The 22,405-nt window shown below is 32.8% G+C and overlaps 1 long non-coding RNA gene across 1 annotated transcript; it reads left to right on the forward strand.

Moving 5' to 3' along the window:
* The first annotated feature begins 4,747 nt into the window (after nt 1–4,747).
* LOC131078605 (uncharacterized) lies at nt 4,748–5,196 on the forward strand. The gene is made up of 2 exons (XR_009113798.2): nt 4,748–4,854; nt 4,944–5,196. It is a non-coding gene; the product is annotated as an uncharacterized LOC131078605 (long non-coding RNA).
* Nucleotides 5,197–22,405: the final 17,209 nt, after the last annotated feature.

Below are 22,405 nucleotides of genomic sequence, written 5' to 3' on the forward strand. Positions count from 1 at the left end.
TCCTTTTCTTTTCATTTTGATGAGTGAAGCTCTCTGTAAAATTATCCAGAGGGAAGTCACAAAAGGCAATATTATCGGATTACAGCCCTCCTCTCAGGCCTCTTCATGCTCTCACCAACAATTTGTGGATGATACTTTGTTGATGGGGGAAAGTTTGGTTAAAGAAGCTAAGAATTTAAAAACGACTCTGGATACTTATGAACAAGGCATTGGGCCAAAAATTAGCCTGGCTAAAAGCCCAATTTTTTTCTTTAACACCCCTACGCATAGAAAAAAAAGATTGCCTCAATTCTAGGGTGTAAAGTTGGAATTATGCCCGACTCTTATTTAGGTCTTCCCCTCTACCATGGTTCGGCCCCAGATTACTTTTGGGTGAACCTTATTGATAGATTCCAAAATAGGTTGGCTGGGTGGAAAGGTGCTTTGTTAATCCAAGCTGGTAAAATCCAGCTACTCAAAACTTTGCTACAGAGCCTCCCAGTTTATGCTATGAGTTTATTCAAAATCGCCACCAAAATTGTTGATAAACTAGAAAGAATTCAAAAAAAAAAATTTGTGGATAGGGACTGAAACTAAGAATAGATTACATCTTGTTGCTTAGAATCAGGTTTTCCCTCCCAAGTCCATGGGAGGACTAGACATTAGAAATCTATGAGATTTTAATAAAGCCCTGATGGCCAAGCAACTGTGTCTAAGAGATTTTAATAAAGCCCTGATGGCCAAGCAACTGTGGAGATGTCTTAAAAAGAATAATGAATGGATTGACATTTTCAAACATAAATACCACATTTTGGATATCCAAAACACTCTAGAATCTTATGACCTTCCCAACTTTGTATGTGATTTATGGAGCAATTTCTTTGGCTCCTCCAAAGTTATTTTGCATGGTTGTAGATGGGTGTTGGGGAATGGTACCAAAATCAAGTTTTGGGAAGACTAGTGGATTGGTGATGGCCCCCTATCAGATTATGTTTGGGCTCCTCCTTTCAAATAATTATGTCTCGAAAAAATTGGCTCCTGGATGGCTGATTATATTAGAGATGGACCCTGGTTCGATCTCAATTCTATGGATAATGCTTCGATACCTTTGCAACCTTGGTTGAATTGTATATATATCCCTTGCTTTCATGTAGAGGATGAAGTGTTCTAGAATTTCTCCTCTTCTGGGAAATTCAAGGTTGTCGATGCTTACAAGTTCATCTCTAGAAACATTTCACCCCCCCTTTCTGGGCAGGTATCTGGAATAAGCTCTTAATCCTAAAAATCAACATTTTTTTTGGTTGTTTATGCAAGGTAATATTTCTACCATTAACAATATTTGGAAAATAGGTCTTCCTCTTACTAATAGATGTTTCCTTTGCAAAGAAGAGGAGAAAAATGCTGGTCATCTGTTGCTGCATTGCTCTTTTGTCAGGGATGTCTGGAATTTCATCCTTGATATTTGGAAGACAAATTGGGTATTCCCTGATTTTGTTCAAAGGTTGTGGTTTGAATGGAAGTGTCCCTTTGACAATCAGCCTTTGGGAGTCCTCTGGAATATGTCTCTTCATCATATTGCTTGGGGTATTTGGAAAGAAAGAAACAATAGAGTCTTTAGAGATTTGATATCTTATGCGCCTGTTGTGGCTATTAGAATCATAATTCTATCAAGGAGAATTTTCTGCACTCCTGCCCTAGTAGAAGGAATGACCATCCCCTCCCTACTCTCCTAGAGGAATGTGATACTATCAAACAATGGAAAATTGACTGGAATATTGCCATTCTAGTGCACAAAACAAAGAAGTGCAGACAAAATGTTCTTTGGCATCTCCCCCCTATGGGATGGATCAAAATCAACATGGACAGGGCGGCTAAAGGGAATCCTGGGCCGACCGAGTGCAGGGGAGTGACTAGGAATCATATGGCTTTGCTGGTTTTTGTGGTGGCACTCCCTCTGGGCACCTAGTCCAACCACTTTGTGGAGGCCAGGGCTGCCCACATTGGGTTACACATGGCTAAAAGGGAAGGTTTTAGAAAGGTCTGGTTGGAATATGACTCACTAAACACTGTTAATTGTTTGAATGGGTGTACGAATCCTAGCTGGACTATTTCTAACTGGATCAAGGATTATTGGGACATAATAAATGAGTTGGATGAATTCAAAATTTTGCACGTCTTTCGAGAAGGTAATAAAGCAATGGATCTACTAACCAATATAACGGTGGGCTATGTGGTAGTTAAATGGTGGAGCAGTAGGGACTCTTTCCCAAAACAATTATGCGATCTGGCTTGTGATGATTCCATCCACTCGCGGTAATCAATGAATTTTACTCATGATTTGATTAAGTTGTTGGGGAAATGACTACTTTTTGTTTTCCTTATCCAAAGATCTAGAAACTTCCCTTGTACCTGGATTTTCTATCTAATTGTGTGGCCCATTTCCTGCTACTGTTTGGAGACATCTCTGGTGTGACCCATTTCCTGCTTATGTTTGGCGACCCGGATCATTATAGGTGGAGACAAGAATAGGCAAGAACCACCTACTTTTGAGAAATGGAAGAGAACTAAGGAGGTATGGCAGGAAATTGTTGATGGGGAAATTGTCCCCTTCTTGGAAAGACTCCATGGCCCTTCTCCTCTGCTCACATAAACCTTTGTCAATGGGTGGAAGAAAGGGGTTCTGAGGACTTATGGAGTTGATTACTAGGTGAATGAAACCTTGGTGGCTATGGTTATTGGTCTGGCGATGAATGACAGAAGGTTCTATAGAGACAACATAACAGGGAGGAAGACTTGGCGAATTTTTTTGACAAAGACAAGGAGCAATCAAGAGTTAACAAGATGGTTGATGGTGACTACAATAGGAAATATCTTATGGCTCCCTGGGCGAATATGGCTGAATTTATCATGAGGTACGTTACGCTTGATGACAGATATGCCTGTATATTTTCTTACCATTTTACCATTTTGAATCACTTTAGGCATGGTAAAGTCATTTCTATTCCTTTCAATCTGGCCTCCTCTTTGGAGAATAGTCTTGAAAAACATCTGGAGAATCCAAATAATCATGTCCTTCATGAAGGGCTTATTGTGCTCATCATGGAGTATGCTAAGACCCTTGAAGTTATGCCCTCTCTCTCTGAGAAAGGCCAACATACTAATATTCAAGAAGTCTTTGATTCGGATATGGAAATGGAGGATAGTGGGAGTGCCAAACCTGTTGATGACCCTGATTATAAGTCAGTGGAAGAAGGTGAAATGTTAGTCACCCCTAGTACTTTTAGCAGTAAGAACCCCCCCAGATGGGCAGCCAGCAAATATAAATCTACCAACAAGTTGATTTCTAAAGTTGAACCTCTTTCTAAAAAGAAGAAGCTTGCGGCTAAGGACTATGGTCTGAAGACTTCAGACCAAGAAATCAAACTAGACATTCCTCTTAATGTCTTGAAGGAAAAGCAGGGGACTATGCCTAAAGAAGTGGAAAGTGAGTTACAGAGGAATGGTACTCTGATGAACCTGGTGATGGAAGCGACCAGAAGCCAAGAGAGCTATTGTAAGTGGGTGGAGAAAGAAATTGATACCCTCAAAGTGGGGGTTAAGGAGGTAACAGATATCTTCACAGCTTCACCAAAGCCTAGCAAATCTGAGAAGCTCATGATCATGACCCAGAAGCTCTCCCAAGATATTGAGGTTATGAAATGCAACCATGAACAAATAATTGAAAAGGTTGAATAGTCTATGGCAGAGATAAAGAAAAACCTCAAAAACCTGGTCAACATAAGCAAGGAGGCCATGAATAATAGTATGGAGGGGCTCGAAAAGATCAATGTCATGGTTGCGAAGTACAGATCCATTCATAGTAATCGTGAGAAAGATCTTGGAGGTAAAGACATTGTTGTTGGCGGCAACAAAACCACAGGCCCTAGTTACAGGACTAGAAGCAGGAGTGGCAATAAGGGCACCTCCTGGTTCATTATGGAGGAACTAGAGGAAATCAACAAGATTACCATCCAAAAGAACAAGGAGCTGGTGCACTCTCTTATTTGAGTGCTTTTGTTTTGTTGTCTGTGTCTCTTTTTGCTTTCGTGTCTGTTCCGGGGTGCTCCCCTATTTTGCTGTTGGTTTCTGTTTGTTTGGTTGATGGTCTGCTTTTGCAAAACTTTTGGTTTTGGGTCCATGTAAAACCCGTTTATCTTTATCAGAAACAATTTTTTTTTTTTAAATAATTAACTGAATATTATATTTATTTAATTCATTTGTCTAGTTTAATTATGTATTTAAGAATCAAATATATCTGTTTAGTTTACCCAAATAAATAGAGAGAGAAGATATATTTCCTTTTCGATGCTATGCTAAATATACTTAAATTTGGTATGGAATGCAGCAACTAACTCTTTCTCTTCTAAAGTTAAATCGTTAAATTATTTTAAAATGTCGTAAATAAAGAGAAATCTATACGACGCTCATGGAAGCTCACAGAACGTTAAAAGAACAGTGTGTAAAACATGTTAAACTGTCCTTCGATATCTAGTTATAATTTCAGGTTTGCCGTGAGATGTCTGCCCCTGGTTAATACATCACAATCTCAAGAATGGCCTCATATATCTTCCCCAACCATCACTCATTCTCTCGTTAGATACTCTCTCACAAAATCATCATTTATGGAAGGTAAGTCGGAATACCAACCGAAAAAATAGACTTCGAATGAACTCATTCGCAGCTCTTTTGTGTGGGTTATTTATGTTCTTTGCGCATTCCTTCTCCAAGTAGGGGAAAGAGCAATGGCACGCTCCATGTTAAAGAAGAGAGTGCTAAAACCTCTCAGAAGAATATGGAGGTTCTTGTGTAAGCGACTATTCAAAGCCCATAAGAAGAGTAAGCAACCCCATTTCTTATTATCCATTAATTCTGTATGAATGTAATTTCATTACCAGGTTTTTTTTTCTCTTGTTTTTTGTCTACAGAAAGTGGAATTTATGTTTTGTACGAGGACGTCAAATCCTGCAATGACGAAGATATTAATGTCTTGTGGTCGATTTTCGTGAACCTTCACAACAATACGCATTGTGCCGATTCAGTCAGTGTCAGTGCCCCATGGAAGTCAATCCCTTGCAAGGCCTGATGATAAAATAATGTTAGTTAATTTCAACCATGGCTGTAAACGATTCATTTTTAGTTATAGAGACCAAATAATAATTGAATTTGATGCCTTGATGCCTTGATGCCTTTGATTATAATTGTTAAAAACATTTAATCTAAAATTTTCTTAAAATTATTTTCAAGATTTAGTAGAGATGTTCATATTCATCTTCCTCGGAAAAAATTTCACAGTAATCATTGACATGGTTTCTAAGAATTAGACTTGAAGTTAATAGATTTTTAAAAAAAAACATGTTCCTGCACAAAATTCCAGAACTTATTATTGCAACACAATTCACCTCCTAATATCATGAAGACCTTGAATGTCTCATAATGATTGTCATGTTATAGCAAAGCGAACATAAAACCCTAATCACATCAAGATATCATATCTGTATTTCCGTATGACACAATAACAAAAAGAAAATAAATATTAATGAGCCTATGATTTTTTTTTTTTGGGTAGTTGATGACATTATGGATGACGCTTTAAAAAATATTTATGTTTCCCGATTTTGAATCAAGCTTTAGTTTGTAATCCATAATTTGATGAAAAAGAATGATAGAAAGATTGCAAGTTAACATAGTAATTAGTTTTAAGAACAATAAGTATTGAGAATCAAGATTGTGTAAAAAAAAGAGGTAAAATGACCAATGGTAATTATGTCATGTAAGAGAAATAATAAAGTAAACTTCAAACAAAAGCAAATTAAAGATAAGGTGCTAAACAAATTTGTAAAAGTAGGATAAATAAAATTATTTGACATTTTTATGTATATTTGAATATATAATAATTTTAAAATTTCATGTAATTCTAATATATATGTCAATATACATATATACATACACATACACATACACATATACATATACATAGACATATACATACATATAGTGTGTAATAATATTGATAGATTTTTATTTTGTATTAATTTACATACACATACACATACACATATACATACACATACACATACATATAGTGTGTAATAATATTGATAGATTTTTATTTTGTATTAATTGGAATTAATAAAAAATTTAGATCTATATTTTAACATATCATATTCAATTTTAATAAAACAAGAACATTCATGTAGACTATAAGACATATTTCGATATTTTTTGTGACAAATTTTGTTATTTTTTTAATTAATTTCTTGAAGGGACATCATTACCTATTTATAATGTACCTAAATTTATTATTACATTTCAAAAGTATAATATATGACAAACATAATATAATAAAATTTTAGAATGCTAACATTGAGGTCCTATTCATCAAAGGATATTTTTTAGAATGCTAACAATGACGTCCACCTACTTATTAAAGGATATTTTTGAGTAATGCTATTTTATTCTTGAAAGTGGAATTAAATTTATATTTTTGTCAATATTTTTTTTTTTTGAAAATATTCTATTAGGTCTTGATATATGCTTAAGGGAATTATATCTAGGGGAGTTTTTTTTGTCTCCTTTAAATATCTTAGTTATAAATAATGCACATTTGCAGCAATAGTTAAATATGATAAAAAAATAGGATGCCTTTGTTGGGATTTAGGTGTCTCAATATTAGAGTCCTATTTTATTTAATTATTTTATTTTGCATCGATTTGGAAGTCCTAAAAACTGGGGGACTAGTGCCATGGATTTTTATGTTGAGACTATAATAGTTTATTTTATCTACTATGACAATTACTAGTTTGGTGGAAAAGTCATGAAGAGTTAATATTAAGTAGTTGGTATTATGGTAGAGTTCACTTTTGACAAGTTGTGTGAGGTAGGTGTTGCATATAGAAAGATGACCATATGAATGAGTCATGTGCTAGTGCTTTGAAAAGTTTCCATGTGCAAAATGTCAAAGAAATGGCAACTTGTTTTAATACCAATAACCTTTTGAATGTATGAGTTGGTTTTGGAAATCATGGGTGCTTTCCACTCAATTGTTGAGCTCTAAAATTGTACAGCTCCTTAGTGTATTTTGTATGATGAGGTTGAATATATTTTATGAATTTTCTATGCGTCGAAAGTTCTCCAAAGTTCTCTTTTTCTATAATGGCTCCTTAAGAGCACATGCTCTATGCAATGTATTGTAATTGTTGGTTGTTACTAATAAAATGATTGAGCTCTATGTTTACAAGTGTGATTTTTTTCCCAAAAAGGTTTTCTAGGTACATAAATCTAGTTTTATGGTTTGATTTGTTTAAACCAAATTTCATATGTGCTTATCTACTCTATAATAGTTAAAAGGTTTGTGATAAAATTTTACATCATCTCTCTTACAATATTTAGCATTTGGGAGTGTTATTTTACACATAATTTCCTTTTAAATTTTATTAGATCTTGGTCATCTTTCTTTCAATTGTTGGGTAGAAGAGTTTTTTGTGTTGATCTAGTTTTAGTGGGAGCTATATAGAGGAAGTTTCCATGCCCTTGTTGTAGTTTTGGGATGGAAAGAACTTCTAGAAAAATAGAGATGGACAAGTTTAATGGTGGTAATTTGGATTAGTGGAAACTTAAAACAGAGGATATTTTTATAGAAAAAGACCTATCGGTTGCACTTTTTTTGATGTAACTACTAACTACAGTGGAAGATGTATAGGAGATAATGGATAAAAAATCCAAGAGTTTGATAAGACTCTATATGGTTTATCTTGTGCTCCTAAATGTCAATAAAGAGAAGAATCTAGTTGAGCTTTTGAATAAGCTTGATAATTTTTATCAGGGAAAATCTATGTGAATATTAAATATTCCTGAGAAAGAAGTTGTATTATCTGAGGATGGAAGAATGAGGATCTATTGCACATCACTTAAATACATTTAATATGTTGGTTTCCCAATTAGGTTCTTTTGGTATCAAGATAAATGAACTAGATAATTGCATGATTTTGTTATGTTCTTTGTTGGAATCATGGAAACACCTTGTGATTCCCTTTGGAAGCACAACAACCACTTTCAAGAGGGAGGATGTGGTTGCTTCATTTTTATATGAAGATATATGAAGGAAATATTCCAATAAGGTTAAGGAGGCCTTAGCTCTTCATCATATAACAATGAAGAAAGGAAAGAAGGGCAAATCTAAGTATTTGGGGGAGATCTAAGTATTCCAATAAGAAGTCTAAGGAGAAATATTGGAGCTACCACAAACATGGTCATTTCTATAGAGAGTGTGAGGACAAGAAAAATAAAGGTAAAAAGGATTTCTCTAATTATAACTATAAAAATTCCTCTCATGCTAATGTAGATTCTTTTTTTATTAGACTTGGCAAAACATTAATAAGAATATGTGTGTTTGATTGACCTAGGTGCCCCTTTTCACATGAGCTCTCACAAAAGTTGGTTCTAGAAGTATAAAGATTTTGATGGTGGTAAGGTGTATCTGGGTAATGACTCTCACTTGAAGTTTGTTGGTAGTGGAAGAGTAATTGGTTTGGTATGAAATCTACTTTCAATTAGCAAGCTAAATGATGTTGGTGTTTAACTTGTTTTATCAAGTGGTAGATGTAATATGACAAGAGGTTCTATGGTATTTACTAATGGTATTTAGACTAAACCCTTATAAAACTTAGATGCACGCATGGTTTGGTATAATAGCTCTTCTATGAATTACAAAAAAGGAGCTTTGGGTTCTTCATCCTAACCATCATATCAAGAAGAGAAGAAGACTATTGTTTCTACATCTAATGGTCATTCTTTAAAGGAAACTAAGGGTGTAAATTATCTATAGATCAAGATAAGTTAGAATAGAAGAAAATCTTATGTCACTAGAGAATTGTCCATATTGGTTAGAATGGTTTTAGAATCTTGAGAAATAAGAGCCTTTTTGAAAGATAGTTTATTTATAACTAATCCTAGTAGGGTACATTGAGATGCATTTAAGAGAGTGTTCAGGTATTTGAGGGATGCATAGGAACATTCATTTTTTTTTTCATGGTTGTCCTGTGGACCTCAATATTCAATTTGCATTCATGGATGTGGATTAAAATTGGGTAGGAAACATTGATAGTAGAAGATTCACCAGTAGATATGTTTTCATGATGTTTGGTGGTGCTATTAGTTGGATGAGTAAGTGGTAGGGTATAGTTCTGATCTCAAATATAAAAGAAAATTACATGCTTGATTATTCTTGTAAGGGAGCCATTTGTCTTAAGAGATTTTTCTTTGCTATGAGTTTGATGTAAGATAGATTATCATCTATTGTGAAAGCCAGAGTGCTATTTTTTTTAGAAAAATATCCTACTCTTGATGCTGGAACAAAACATATTGATGTACAATTTCACTTTATTTGTGATATGGTGGAAGATGGAAAAATTTTATGCTTTGGTAGATATTGGAGATGCACTAAAAAAATTAGTCATCACTGAGTTCAAGTTCATATGGCATGCCAGTTCTATGGGCCTTAGGGCCTTGAGAAGATTTACTTTGACAAATAGGAGAATGTTGTGATTAAGAAATATCAAACATATATTCCTAACATATTTATTTAATAGATTTATTTTTCACCCACTTTCAATGTCCTAAAAATTAGGGGACTAGTGTCATAGGTTTCCATCTTAGGACTATGATAGCTTATTTTATTTACTATAATGATTACTAGTTTTGTGGAAGAGTCATGGAGAGTTATTATTTGACAACATGTCTTTATGGTGAAGGTTACTTTTGACAAGTGACTAATATGAGGTAGGTTTTGCATATGGCAAGATGACAATTATGACTGAGTCATGTATTTGTGCTTTGGAACGTTGTTATGTGCAACATGTCATGGAAATGGCAACTTGTTGTCTTAATACCACTTACTTTTTCAGTGTATGAGTTGGTCTTGGAAACCATGGGCATGCTCCACTCATGTGTTAAGATATATCAATATGTGGCTCCTTAGTGTATTTTGTATGACAAGTTTGAGTATCTTTTGAGAAGTTGTTATCTACCAAAAGTTCTTTAAAGTTCTATGTTGCTATAAGTTTTCCTCAAAAGCACTAGTTCTGTGCATTATTGTAAGTGTTAGTTGTTTTTTATAATATAATTAAGCTCTTTCACACTCAATATTAAAGAAAAGGGAGCTAAGCCCTCTCAAAAGGATGTGGAGGTACACGTATAAGTGATTATGAATAGTCCACAAGAAGAGTAAGTAAATGTAAATGTAAATTTACTAACTTTGTATGAGTGTAAATACAAATTCATTAAATGTCTCTGTTTTGTTATTTTTGTCTATAGAAAGTGGAATTTGTATTTTGTATGAGGATGTCAAATCCAACAGTGACAAATATTTGAACAAGTTGTGGTAGATTGTTGTGAACATTCACAATGATACCTACTATGCCAATTAATTTAGTGCTAGTGTTCCATGTAAATCTAATCCTTCAAATACCTATTGAGAAAAAAAAATGTAGTTAAATTGAATGGAATGGTATTATAAATACACATGGTGATAGAGTTAGCCTTGATGTTTAGGGTTGTATTATGACCTAGAAGCAAGGTAAGAAATCAATGTAAGATATTAGTTTTATGAATTTATTAGTTTCATGAATACAAGGAGTTATTATTACTTAGCAATAGATTTAGAGGTTTCTATTATACATTCTGAAAAGAGTTTTAGTACCTATAGGAAATACTATTGCATTCACTTAAGCCTAATTAAATGATTTTTTGCACCAATCAAAAAGTAGTATTATTATTTTAGTTTTCAATGTAAACTTGACTTTTATAAATTTAAGATTTGTATTTTTCAAGTAGAAATTATTTATCTACAATATGACTAGATGAAAAAATTTGTTGTTATAAGAGCAAATTTATAGGAATGATATATTTTATAGGCCTTTTTATATTTCTTTATATTTAAAAAATAAATGTCTATTTTAAATAACTTTTATCATTTTTTATTGATAATCTTGTAACTAAAGTCATTTTTATATATAAATATATATAGATTTTAATTTTATTTATTTTAGAAATATAGGTAGTAAAATCAATTAATGTTGTACACAGATCTATTTCAAAACATTTAAATTAGATAAAATATATATTTAAATTGTTTCATTACAAGCATGCACAACAAATATTTCTATTAAAAGAGAAAACCCAAGTATGTAAATTTTATAATTACAATTTGCATAAATTTTTTTTGAAATCATTCTATTTTTTATTAATACTTTTTGAAAATCGTAATTTTCTTTTTAATTATTTTGATATATACAATGCAATTTATTAACATTTAATCATAAATTTAAATGTTTTTCTCATTAAAAAATACCTATTTTCACTTTATTGTTTATATATAATTTATAATTATTAATAGTTATTTTATTAAGATCAATTATATTTTTTATTTTTTTTAAAGAAAAGTGCAAGCGCATATATATATTATTAAGAATAAGTATAAACATTTAAAAAGTACGAACAGAGAGGATAAAACTATAAGAGTTGCAGAGAGCCATGCTTGGACTACATACCATAGTTAAATATTAGCTAATAAACTTAATACCAAAAAAGAAGCTAGCAGAGAACAAGGCTCACTCTACCATATAAACCATACTATAGAGGATTTTTACAAGGGGGCTAGAGACCCATTAACTATAAACAACCCCAATTAAAGCAATGAAAGGAAAACTATAAAATTTTGCAGAGGGAGCCACCTAGAAACTAGTGCCTACAGATAAAAATCTCTAGAGAGTTTGGAATCAAACAACAACATACAAGAGCTCCTAGACTGATCTTGTGGTTTTCTTTCCGTCACTTCTTCGTCACCAACTTTGTCCTCTTGAAAAAGAATGTCACCAAACTTGTAGCCCACAAACTATTTCTCTAAGTTTTATATTACAATCAATTATAATTAATATTATATAAATATAATTAAATTAATATATAATCTCAAACTAATAATTAAATATTATGTTTAAGATTATATTTTTAATAATATTATAAAGATCAAGTGTACAACAGAAGTCCATTAAAAATAGAAAACAACACCAAGCCAAAATAGCACTACCACCCATAGGGGAAAACAAAACTCATAGCAGTACCATTATTGTACCATAGATAAAAACAATAAAGACGAATTTGAACACTAACTCACCCACCCAGACTCAAACAACTAGTAACAACAGAGAAGAACGAACTAGGAAACCCACTAAAAATGATGAGCTCCAACTGCCCACTTGGATCACTATGCATATAAAACATCCAAAGAAAAATTTATGCCTCCCGCAAAGTTGAAGAATTGTCCACCACCGTATGCCCACTACCGGAAGAAGCACCCGCCACCTTTGGCATCTTCAACCTTTCAGCGATTTTCAAACTTGGAGGATGTCCCCTCTTTTGCTTCAGCTCTTCTTGCTTACGTTCCTCACTCCACGAAGCGATATCCAACTCTTCACGGCAAGCTCGATTTTTCATGGTGCGCAGAAAATTCTTAATTTCTCCTAGCCCAATTTGGGCTGCAACACGACTAACTTCCTTATCCTAGTTAGCTCCGCAAATGAAGAAGGGGCATAGAGGGGGAATAACTTCACCATGTGCAACCAATCACTCCCTAATGCCACAAATCCTTCTCTTGGTCTTGCAAGTGGCATGAACGATGCCAGGAACCAACACCATTCCTTCCTAATGCATTTCATGGCAATCCAAAAAGCCTCTTCCTTAGAACACAACTTGAGGCACCTACCCTTGAACATAGAGGTGATGTCAGTGTTTGTTCTGTATTTGCATAGCGCATCCAAGAAGAATTCCCCTAACACCACAAACACCTTATGGATGAATTCATCATCCTTGAACTTAAAGACTCACTTGAGCCATTCAACTGAGATTTCACCCCAAAATGCTACCATGGGCTTGAGCACTTGTAATGAAAAGTTTGTCCATATCTCTACTCACTAACCTTAGGCTAAGTAGATGACTATGAAGTAAGAATGACAAATTGGATGAGACACAATCTTAAATAGATTGTATTGTATGAACTCAGTTAGGATGTCTTTGATATTAATGATGACCAGTCTAATTTAGTTAATCCAATTTATTATTGAAAATTCATGGTCACCAATATTTTGTATAGATTGGAGTTTAAGGGAACCAAGTTATTTACAAACTAGGACCGTTGTTGTCTTCAAAAGAACAAAAGAGTGGTTAGCTTAGAAAAAGGGAGAGTGTGCAAAAACAAGAACTAAAATAGCTACATCGACAAGTACACAGCCTTCCCCAAATAGTGTAACCTCAACATCCAATGTGAGTCTATCTTCCTAGCAATATGTAGTAGGAGTTGGTTGAGGAAATGGAAAAGATTCGAATAAAAATAAAACACCTGAGAAAACATGTGGGGATTGTCCTTTACTAGATTCATGTAATTCAAGTTAAGGAGCAAGATGCTGAAGTGGAGATTCTAAATGCAAATCCTGTAGAAGAAGATGAGCCAACAACAGGAGCTCAAGGAGATAAGGCCTCCCCAGTTTTCCTATTTGATCAATAGAAAACTAATAAGGCTTCCCATTTGGGGAGAACTCTCGATTTCTTGACCCCTTGTATGTCTTCTCAAATAGATTCGAGAAGAGCTCTTTCTTGATTGGAATCTTCATTAAGAAAGAAGATAAAAATGGTACCATTTAGGATGCCCGATGACAATATTATAGTTGAGAAATTACTTTAGAGAACACCCAAAGCTAAAAAGTTGAAAACAACATATAGGTTGATGGAAGATGATGATACTAGCAATGACTATATAGAAATTACTCAACCCATAAGAAATAAAGATCCTAGTCAAGCTACGTAGATGATTTCAATGTTTCAAGAGTAGACTTAGGGCCAACAAGAAAAGAAGAAGACAATCATAATTTCCAAGTGATCGCTAGTAGAATATTAGAAATCTTCAAAAGCGAGAAGATAGAAAAAGAACTTAAGGGACATATAGATGTTTTGACAAACTGTCTGAATAATTTTATTAATCCTTATATGTTGCTAGTCAGACAAACTCAAGATAACATAGATAGATTACTTCTGCAAGTTCTCAGAAGCGATATTCAATAAGGTACAAGAAGATAGCTCTCTTGGTGAAATATGTACAGCATGGAATGAAGATATTTTTATCAAGGGTCCTCCATTCCTGGAAGAGATCAAAAGGGTATATGATAATATCCTACAATTAAAGAAACTTACTCATTTTGAGTTTAATGGATTGAAATAGGTACTTGTTAAATTAAATGAGATAGCCATGATGGATACTTAAAGTGCTATTAGAGAGAATGTTTTAATAGATCTAAATTAGAAAAGATGGACAAGGTGGTCCGACGCTTTAAAATGGAGGAGTCATCTTGTTAAGCAATGTATTTATGGGTAATAATAAAGGAATGCAGCAAAGTGAATACGGAAATAGCCAAATTGCCTAACGACGTTGCAAGTAAGTTGAAAAAGAATATTGGCAATGAGGTGATAGCAATAGATGAAATTAAGGAAGAAATTTAGAATCCAATTAAGTCAAGCTTTGATAAACAAATGTTTGGAAGAGACAATTTTTTAGAAAATTGTGAATATCAGCCATTGTCTTAACTGCAAAGTTGATCAACCTGCAAATATTCAACATAGAATAAATAAGACCAAAGCGAAAAAGTATTTTGGAACATTAAATTGAAATCCATTGTCATCCCTAGACATGAAAAATTGGCTCCACTCCTAAAGACATATAGAGATTTCAAGGAATGACTTTTAGCTTCTTAGCCACCTCTACTTGTTCAAATTAACAACTATAATTTCATTCTCTTAATTTTTTGTGGATTCGATTGTGTTTGAATTTTTTATCATCAATGTTTCTAATCACATTGCATGATTCATTATCACGATGTAAAAAAGAATTCGAAGGAGGTGAAAACTTGCCTTGGAATTCCTTTTTACATCTTGATGATGAATCACGGAGTGATTCGAAACGTCGATGATAAAAAATTCAAACACAATCGAATCCAGAAAGAATTAAGAGAATATAGCATGAGTTGTGGAAATCTCATAGAATTAACTACAACCCCACCAACTCAATGCTGATTGGTTCTTTAAAAATTTCACTGTTTTAATGTTTCTTGTGTTATAAAAGACTCTGTTCAAAAGTTTATTATTTTAAAAATTCCCTGTATTTAAGTGGGACGTTGGTTATTCAAAAGAATCATTTTCGATAACTAAATATTATCTTTCTATTATCAACTATTGATCTATAGATTAAAGATTAGTAATAGCATTTTTACGAAAAGTTTTTAAACATTTTATCTTTGTGTTGAGAGAAAATTGAAAGATTTGTTCAAGATAGTATTTCAAATGTTTTGTAATTTTATGTTTTCATATTTGTTGTGTGCTTGTATCATAGTGATGAACAAGTATTAGATGTTTTTTCTACTTTCATGTCTAAATCTTTACTACAAAAAATAAAAAAGGAATATTTAATTTAATCTTATGTGGAAGTTGTACCACATTAAAATTCAAGTGCAAGCTAGTATAAACAAGGTATACAATTTACCCAACTGTTCGTTTATATGAATTTCTTTGTTTAGACAGTAGAAATCATTTACTCATGTTATTTCAAGAAACCAAATCTGTTAACCAGCACTATCAAATTGCGATCATTTCATTCTTACAAAATATAGGTTTTGTGTTGTGGGTTGACTCATTTATATAGGTGCAAAGATCATCCACATATGTTGATCTAACAAATAATATAGTAGTTTGTAGATTCTATGTCACTTATCTAATTAAATCATAACATTCCATGACATTGGAGAATCGATTTTCTATGCCTTCAACATCAACTTTTTCTTTTAATTTTTTTTTAACTGAATATTATATTTATTTTTCTCAATTGTCGAGATCAATTATGCATTTAAGAATAAAAAATATCTGTTTAGCTAACCCAAATAGATAGAGACAGATGATATATATTCCCTTTTCGATGCTATGCTACATATACTTAAATTGGGTGATGGAATGGATGAACTAACTCTTTCTCTTCTAAAGTTAAAAACCGTGAAATCACTTTAAAATGTCGAAAATACAATGAAATCTATACTTAGGTCATCCAAGTTCACAGAACGTTAAAAGAACAGTGTAAAATATGTTAAACTGTCCTTTAATTTGTCGTTATCATTTCAGGTTTGCTGTGAGATGTCTGCCCCTGGTTAATATATCACAATCTCAAGAATGACCTCATATGTCTTCCCCAACCATCACTCATTCTCTCGTTAGATATTCTCTCTCAAAATCATCATTTATGGAAGGTAAGTTGGAATACCAACCAAAAAAATAGACTTCGAATGAACTCATTCACAATTATTTTGTGTGGGTTATTTATGATCTTTGCACATTCCTTCTTCAAGTAGGGAAAAGAGCAATGGGACGGTCCATGTTAAAGAAGAGAATGCTAAAACCTCTCAGAAGAATATGGAGGTTCTTGTATAAGCGATTATTCAAAGCCCATAAGAAGAGTAAGCAATCCCATTTATTATAATCCATATTTTCTGTATGAGTGTGATTTCATTACCAATCTTTGTTTCTCTTGTTTTTGTCAGAAAGTGGAATTTATGTTTTGTATGAGGACGTCAAATATTGCAAGGACGAAGATATTAATGTCTTGTGGTCGATTTTCGTGAACCTTCACAACAATACCCATTGTGCCGATTCAGTCAGTGGCAGTGCTCCACGGAAGTCAATCCTTTCGAAAGCATGATAAGAAAATAATGATAGCTGTATAGTTTTGCTTCAGATTTTGATTGTGTGATATTTTTTGTATTAATTGATGATGGATTACAGAGTGTGATCTGAAACGTTGATGCAAAAAATCATATACAATCAAAACCAAAAGCAAAATTATACAGCTATCATGGATTGTGGAAAAATTATTTGTTTTATTAAAATAATGTTAGTTATGTTTAGCCATGACTGTAAAAGATTCAATTTTAGTTATAAGGAACAAATATTAATTAAGTTTGATGCCTTCAATTATAATTATTAAAAACATTTAATCTAAAATGTTGTAAAAATAATATTCAACATTTAATAGAGATCATATGCATCTTCCTCCAAAAAAAAAAAAAATTCACAGTAATCATCATTGACATGGTTTCTAAGAAATTAGACTTGAAGTTATAGATTTCCAAAAAATTATGTTCCTACTCAAAATTCCAGAACGTATTTTTTGTAGCACAATTCACCTCCTAATATCATGAAGACCCTTGGATCTCTCATAATGATTGTCATATTATACTAAAGAGATCATAAAATACTACTCACATCAAGTAATCATGTCTGTATTTCCGTATGATACAAAACAAAAAGAAATAGATATTTATGAGCATATGATTTTTTATTTTTTTGGGGTAGTCCATGATATTATGGATGAATCATTTAAAAATATTCATGTATTCCGATTTTAAATCAAGATTTATAAACATAGTTTCTAATCCATAATTTGATGATAAAGAATGATGGAAAGATTGCAAGTTTAACTATTTACTAAAATCAAGATTGTGAAAACAAAAGAGACAATGACCAAGAGGTAAAATGACCAATAGTTAATTATGTCATGTACGAGAAATAATAAACTAAACTTCAAACAAAAGCACGTTAAAGGTATGGTCATAAACAAATTTGTAAAGTAGGATAAATAAAATTTCTTGAGAAACATAGATACCATTTTTGCGTAGATTTGAATGTAGAATCATATTCGATTTTACTAAAACAGGAACATCCATATAGACTATGGAACATATTTTGATGACCAAATTTCTTGTTTTAATTGGTTTCTTGAAGGTATGCACCTAAATTTATAATTACATTTCAAAAGTATAATATTTTATCGATATGATATATTAAAAGTTTTAGAATGCTTACATTGAGGTCCACTTATTTATAAAAAACATTTTTTAGTGATTTAATTTTATTCTTGAAAGTGGAATTAAATTTATATTTTTGTCAATATTTTAAGATTTGTGGAGATTTTCTATTAGGTCTTGATATGTGCCTAAGGAGATTATATCGAGGGAAGTTTAATATGTCTCCCTTAAATATCTTAGGTTTAATTTTTTCATATTTGCAAAAATAATTAATTATGATTAAAAAGTAGGATGTCTTTGTTGGGATAAAGGTGTCTCAACATTAGATTCCTAACATGTTTATTTAATTATTCTATTTTACATCAATTTGGAAGTCCTAAAAAATAAGAGACTAGTGTCATGCATTGGTATGTGGAGAAAATAATAGTTTCTTTTATCTATAATGATGGTTACTAATTCAATGGAAGAGTTATTATTTGGTAGTTGGTATAAATGGTGGAGTTCACTTTTGACAAGTGGTGTGAGGTAGGTGTTGCATATTACAAGATGACCCTTATGACCGATTCATGCGCTAGTACTTTGTAAAGTTTCCATGTGCAAGATCTCAAGGAAATGACAAGTTTTTGTTTAAATAACACTTAGCTTTTGAAAGTATGAGTTGCTTTTGGAAACCATGGGCGCTTTCCACTCATGTTTTGAGCTCTATAAATGTGTCTTCCCTTAGTGCATTTTGTATGACAAGGTTGAATATATTCTAAGAAGCTGCTATGTGCCAAAAGTTCTCTAGAGTTCTCTTTCTAAAGAGCATTGGCTCTATGCATTGTATTTTAATGATTGGTTGTTACTGATAATACAATGAGCTCTAGGTTTTGGAGTGTGGTTTTTTTTCCCTAAAGGGTTTTCCCACATAAATCCATTGTTATGATTTTATTTGTTTAAATTTGAATTTTTTATGTGTTTATATAATTTATGATATGGGAAATTTGGTGCAAAATGGAAGTCACCATTGCATTTAGAATTGCCCAAAAACCTTAAGATCGCCTATCAAATAGTCAAAATTAGAGATCGGCAAAAAAATTGGTAATTTTGTATTAGCATGCTTTATGAGGTGCACACAATTCTATATGGCCATATTGTCTAGATGTGCATCGATACCTACATTAGAAATAAAATAAAAAAATCATGGGCTTGTAATTTTTAGTGACCATTAAATTTTTCAATGGCTTTCATAAAATATTTTGGTCAAAAGTTTAAAAAAGAAACAAATAAAAAATGGAAAAACATCACTTCAAAAGGTATGTATCTATCCATGTTAAATGTGGTTAGCACTGACATTAGTGGATTTGGTTCTTTATTAGTGTTCCAAAAAATTCAGTACCTAGCTAAATTTAGCCAATCTACTCTGTATATACTTTCCAAACCATAAAAAGCAGCGTATGGGTTTTTTCTCATAACATTGTCATACAAAGTCAAGATTGGGAAAACAACATATTGTTGGAAAGATGGTTCTAGCACCAATCTTATTCTATAGGTTCTTTAATCAAATTCTATACCAATTTTTGTACCAAGACTCCAAAGTCAACCTTCTTTTTTGCACTTCTGGGGCAATATCTTCCACGTCCAAACTCCATTTTTCGACTTCCATACATCGTCATAAATCCCTCATAGTCCCCTATTTGAATCTCAAGCCCTATTTCAGCTAATTTTTCATCAGGTACTCAAATATCTCAATATTTTCCTTTTTTGGTTCTATCTTGGAAAAGATTCAAATCGATTATTTTTTCTATGATTCAAGTGGAAATTTTTTGGCATTCAGAAGATATATATTTCTTTATTGATTCATTTCTATACTTTGTTTTAATTTCTCATGGATCCATTTAATATTGTTCCCCTTACTCCCTTTAACTATCATGGTTGGAAACAACAAATAGAGATTCACTTGAAACACCAAGGGTTATACCTAGTGACCATAGGTACAAAAGTTGACCCTATAAGTGATGCTAAGAAGAGAAAATGGTTTAATAGGTATTATGAGGATTTTGGAACATTATGCATGTCTATCTCTCCATATTTTCTCTTTCATGTTGAGTCTTGCACAATACCCAATGAGATCTAAACTACATTGGAGTCCCTATTTGGAAAGCAAGATGCGTTAAGGGATTTTTAGTTGGAGAATGAACTTATTGGCTTGAATCCTAATGATTCTGATAACATCTAGGACTTCTTCACCAAACTCAAGTCTCTTGGATTATAGTTGAGGTAGTGCAAAATTGAGAAGGAGGGCTCTAAGTTGATTCTCTCTATCCTTGCCTTCACTTGATGAGTTTTCTTCTCAACTCACACATGAGAAAACCAAGTTTCTTTATATGGGAAGATTGAAGTCTTCTAAATCATAGGTTCTTCTTTCTTCTTTGAGTTCCAAAGATAAGAAGGTTTCACATGGCAAAGATAGGAAATAGAAACACAAGGATTCCAAGTCACATGAGTAGCCCAAGGACACACAATCACATGATTATTTAGATTCTTCTTCCTCTTCCAATAGGTCATTATTGAAGAAAGATAAGTCAAAGTGTGTATATTCCACTAAGATATGACATGATTAGAATAAATGTTTTGCAAAGAAGATTGATGGGATGACACATCCTCTAAAGAAGCAATATATTCAACCACCTTCACCTAGTACATTTTCTTCTATCACTTTAGGATCTAGACATTCTGAGTCTTCTTCTATAGAATATGGTGAAGACAAGATGAAGGTCCATGCTCTATTTTCATCTACACATTCTTATTCCTTGAGGTGGCTTCTTGATTCAGGAGCTTCACATTATATGGCATCATCAGAGGGTATATTCTATTCTTTTGAGCATCGTCCTTTTCATAATAATTGATGGGTAGTAACACTCAAACGAATTTTAATGGGAGTGCTTCTATTGAGGTTTATGGTGGCACATTTAACAATGTTATTTGTGTCCCTGCATTATCTTCAAACCTTCTTTCCATCTACTAGATTACTCATAGTTGTATAGCCAAGACAGTTGAGTTTACCCCTAATTCAGTGCTAATAAGAGATCTTCATAGTAGAGAGCTACTTGCAATTGGTAGTGTTGATCATGCAGTGTGATTGTATGAGTTCTCACATTTGTCTCCATTGAGCATGCAAATCCAGTGGCTGGTCATATCTCTCATGCATCGAGAGTAGATTAGAAATCTAAGGAGAGATTTGGTCAGTTGAACCTATGTGTTCTTCAATCGTCTATAGTCATTATTGATGCTTGTTTTGATCCTCCTCCACCTCCCAATTTTTCAGAGATCAATTTAGTTTAGCAAGTTGATTGTTCCTTTCTAGTTTCAGAAGAGTGGGATGAGTACTTGCAACATATTGTGTAGTTATCTGATACATAACACACTCTAGAGATTGGGAACATGATTGAGGATACTTGGGCTTCCTCTTTGATGACAATTTGATAATTTCTATCATCCCATCTTTAGTGCCTTCAAATATTATTCACCATGCATTTTCATAGTTGTTTGGATTCAGTTTAGTTGATTTGGAGTTTTTTTTAAAAATAGTTAGATAGCTAAGAAATCTTCCATGACACACATCCAAAGACTATTCCTTCCATCTCCTTTCATGGATTTTTTTCAACCTTGGCCACTTGACTTTTTTCTTCCTAAGGGGAGTAACGTGGTTTACCACTCTTAGATCTCCATCAACATAAATCCTCAAGCTTTCATCTTCAGCATTGGAGCTTCTTTATTATGGGGGGGGATACATCATCTCTTCTTCTATCTCTTATGGGGGGCATATTCTTTGTACTTCTTTGAACGATTTAGTATCTTAGTCACATGTAGTATCTTTGTATCTCTCATTTTTTGAGAGGGGTTTTTTCCCATGTAATTTTTCTCCTTTTCTCCATTTTGAGAGACCTCATTGGTGTGAGTTTCATTATGTTGCATTGGTTTGTACTTGAATTCCTAATCAAGCCTTTGTTGCCAAGACTCATTCATATATTAGCTCGTTAACTTATCCCTAAGTTAAGTGGGGGTGTTAGAGTAATTTTAGGACAAGTATCGAATTATTTTTAATTGGGTCCTCTAATTATTTTTTCACTTAAGCTAAACTTAGGTGCTTTATTTTATCTAGGTGTTATGCTTTTTAGTCCGAGTTCACTTAGAGGCACTTCTAGTTATCTTTTATAGATTCTAGTTGAGCTTAATTTAGCTCTTACTTTGAATTATTTTAGTTATACAAATTTTTAGGATTAGGGCATGTCTTACTTTCTATAAGGAAAGCATTCATTCATTGTAATTGTACCTTCAATATTGAATGTTCAATTCTTTTGTGCAATAATACAGAACTCACTAGTTATTATAGAGCATAAAATCTTTGCTTGATCGCTTTTGTGTGATAGTTGTTTTGCTTGTAGATGATTCTTGGCTCTTATGGTTGATGATCAACTTCTACACACAGTTCCCAAAATAAGGAGATGAGTTCCCTA

Source organism: Cryptomeria japonica, chromosome 3 (genome assembly GCF_030272615.1).
Source record: "Cryptomeria japonica chromosome 3, Sugi_1.0, whole genome shotgun sequence".
Taxonomy (NCBI): domain Eukaryota; kingdom Viridiplantae; phylum Streptophyta; class Pinopsida; order Cupressales; family Cupressaceae; genus Cryptomeria; species Cryptomeria japonica.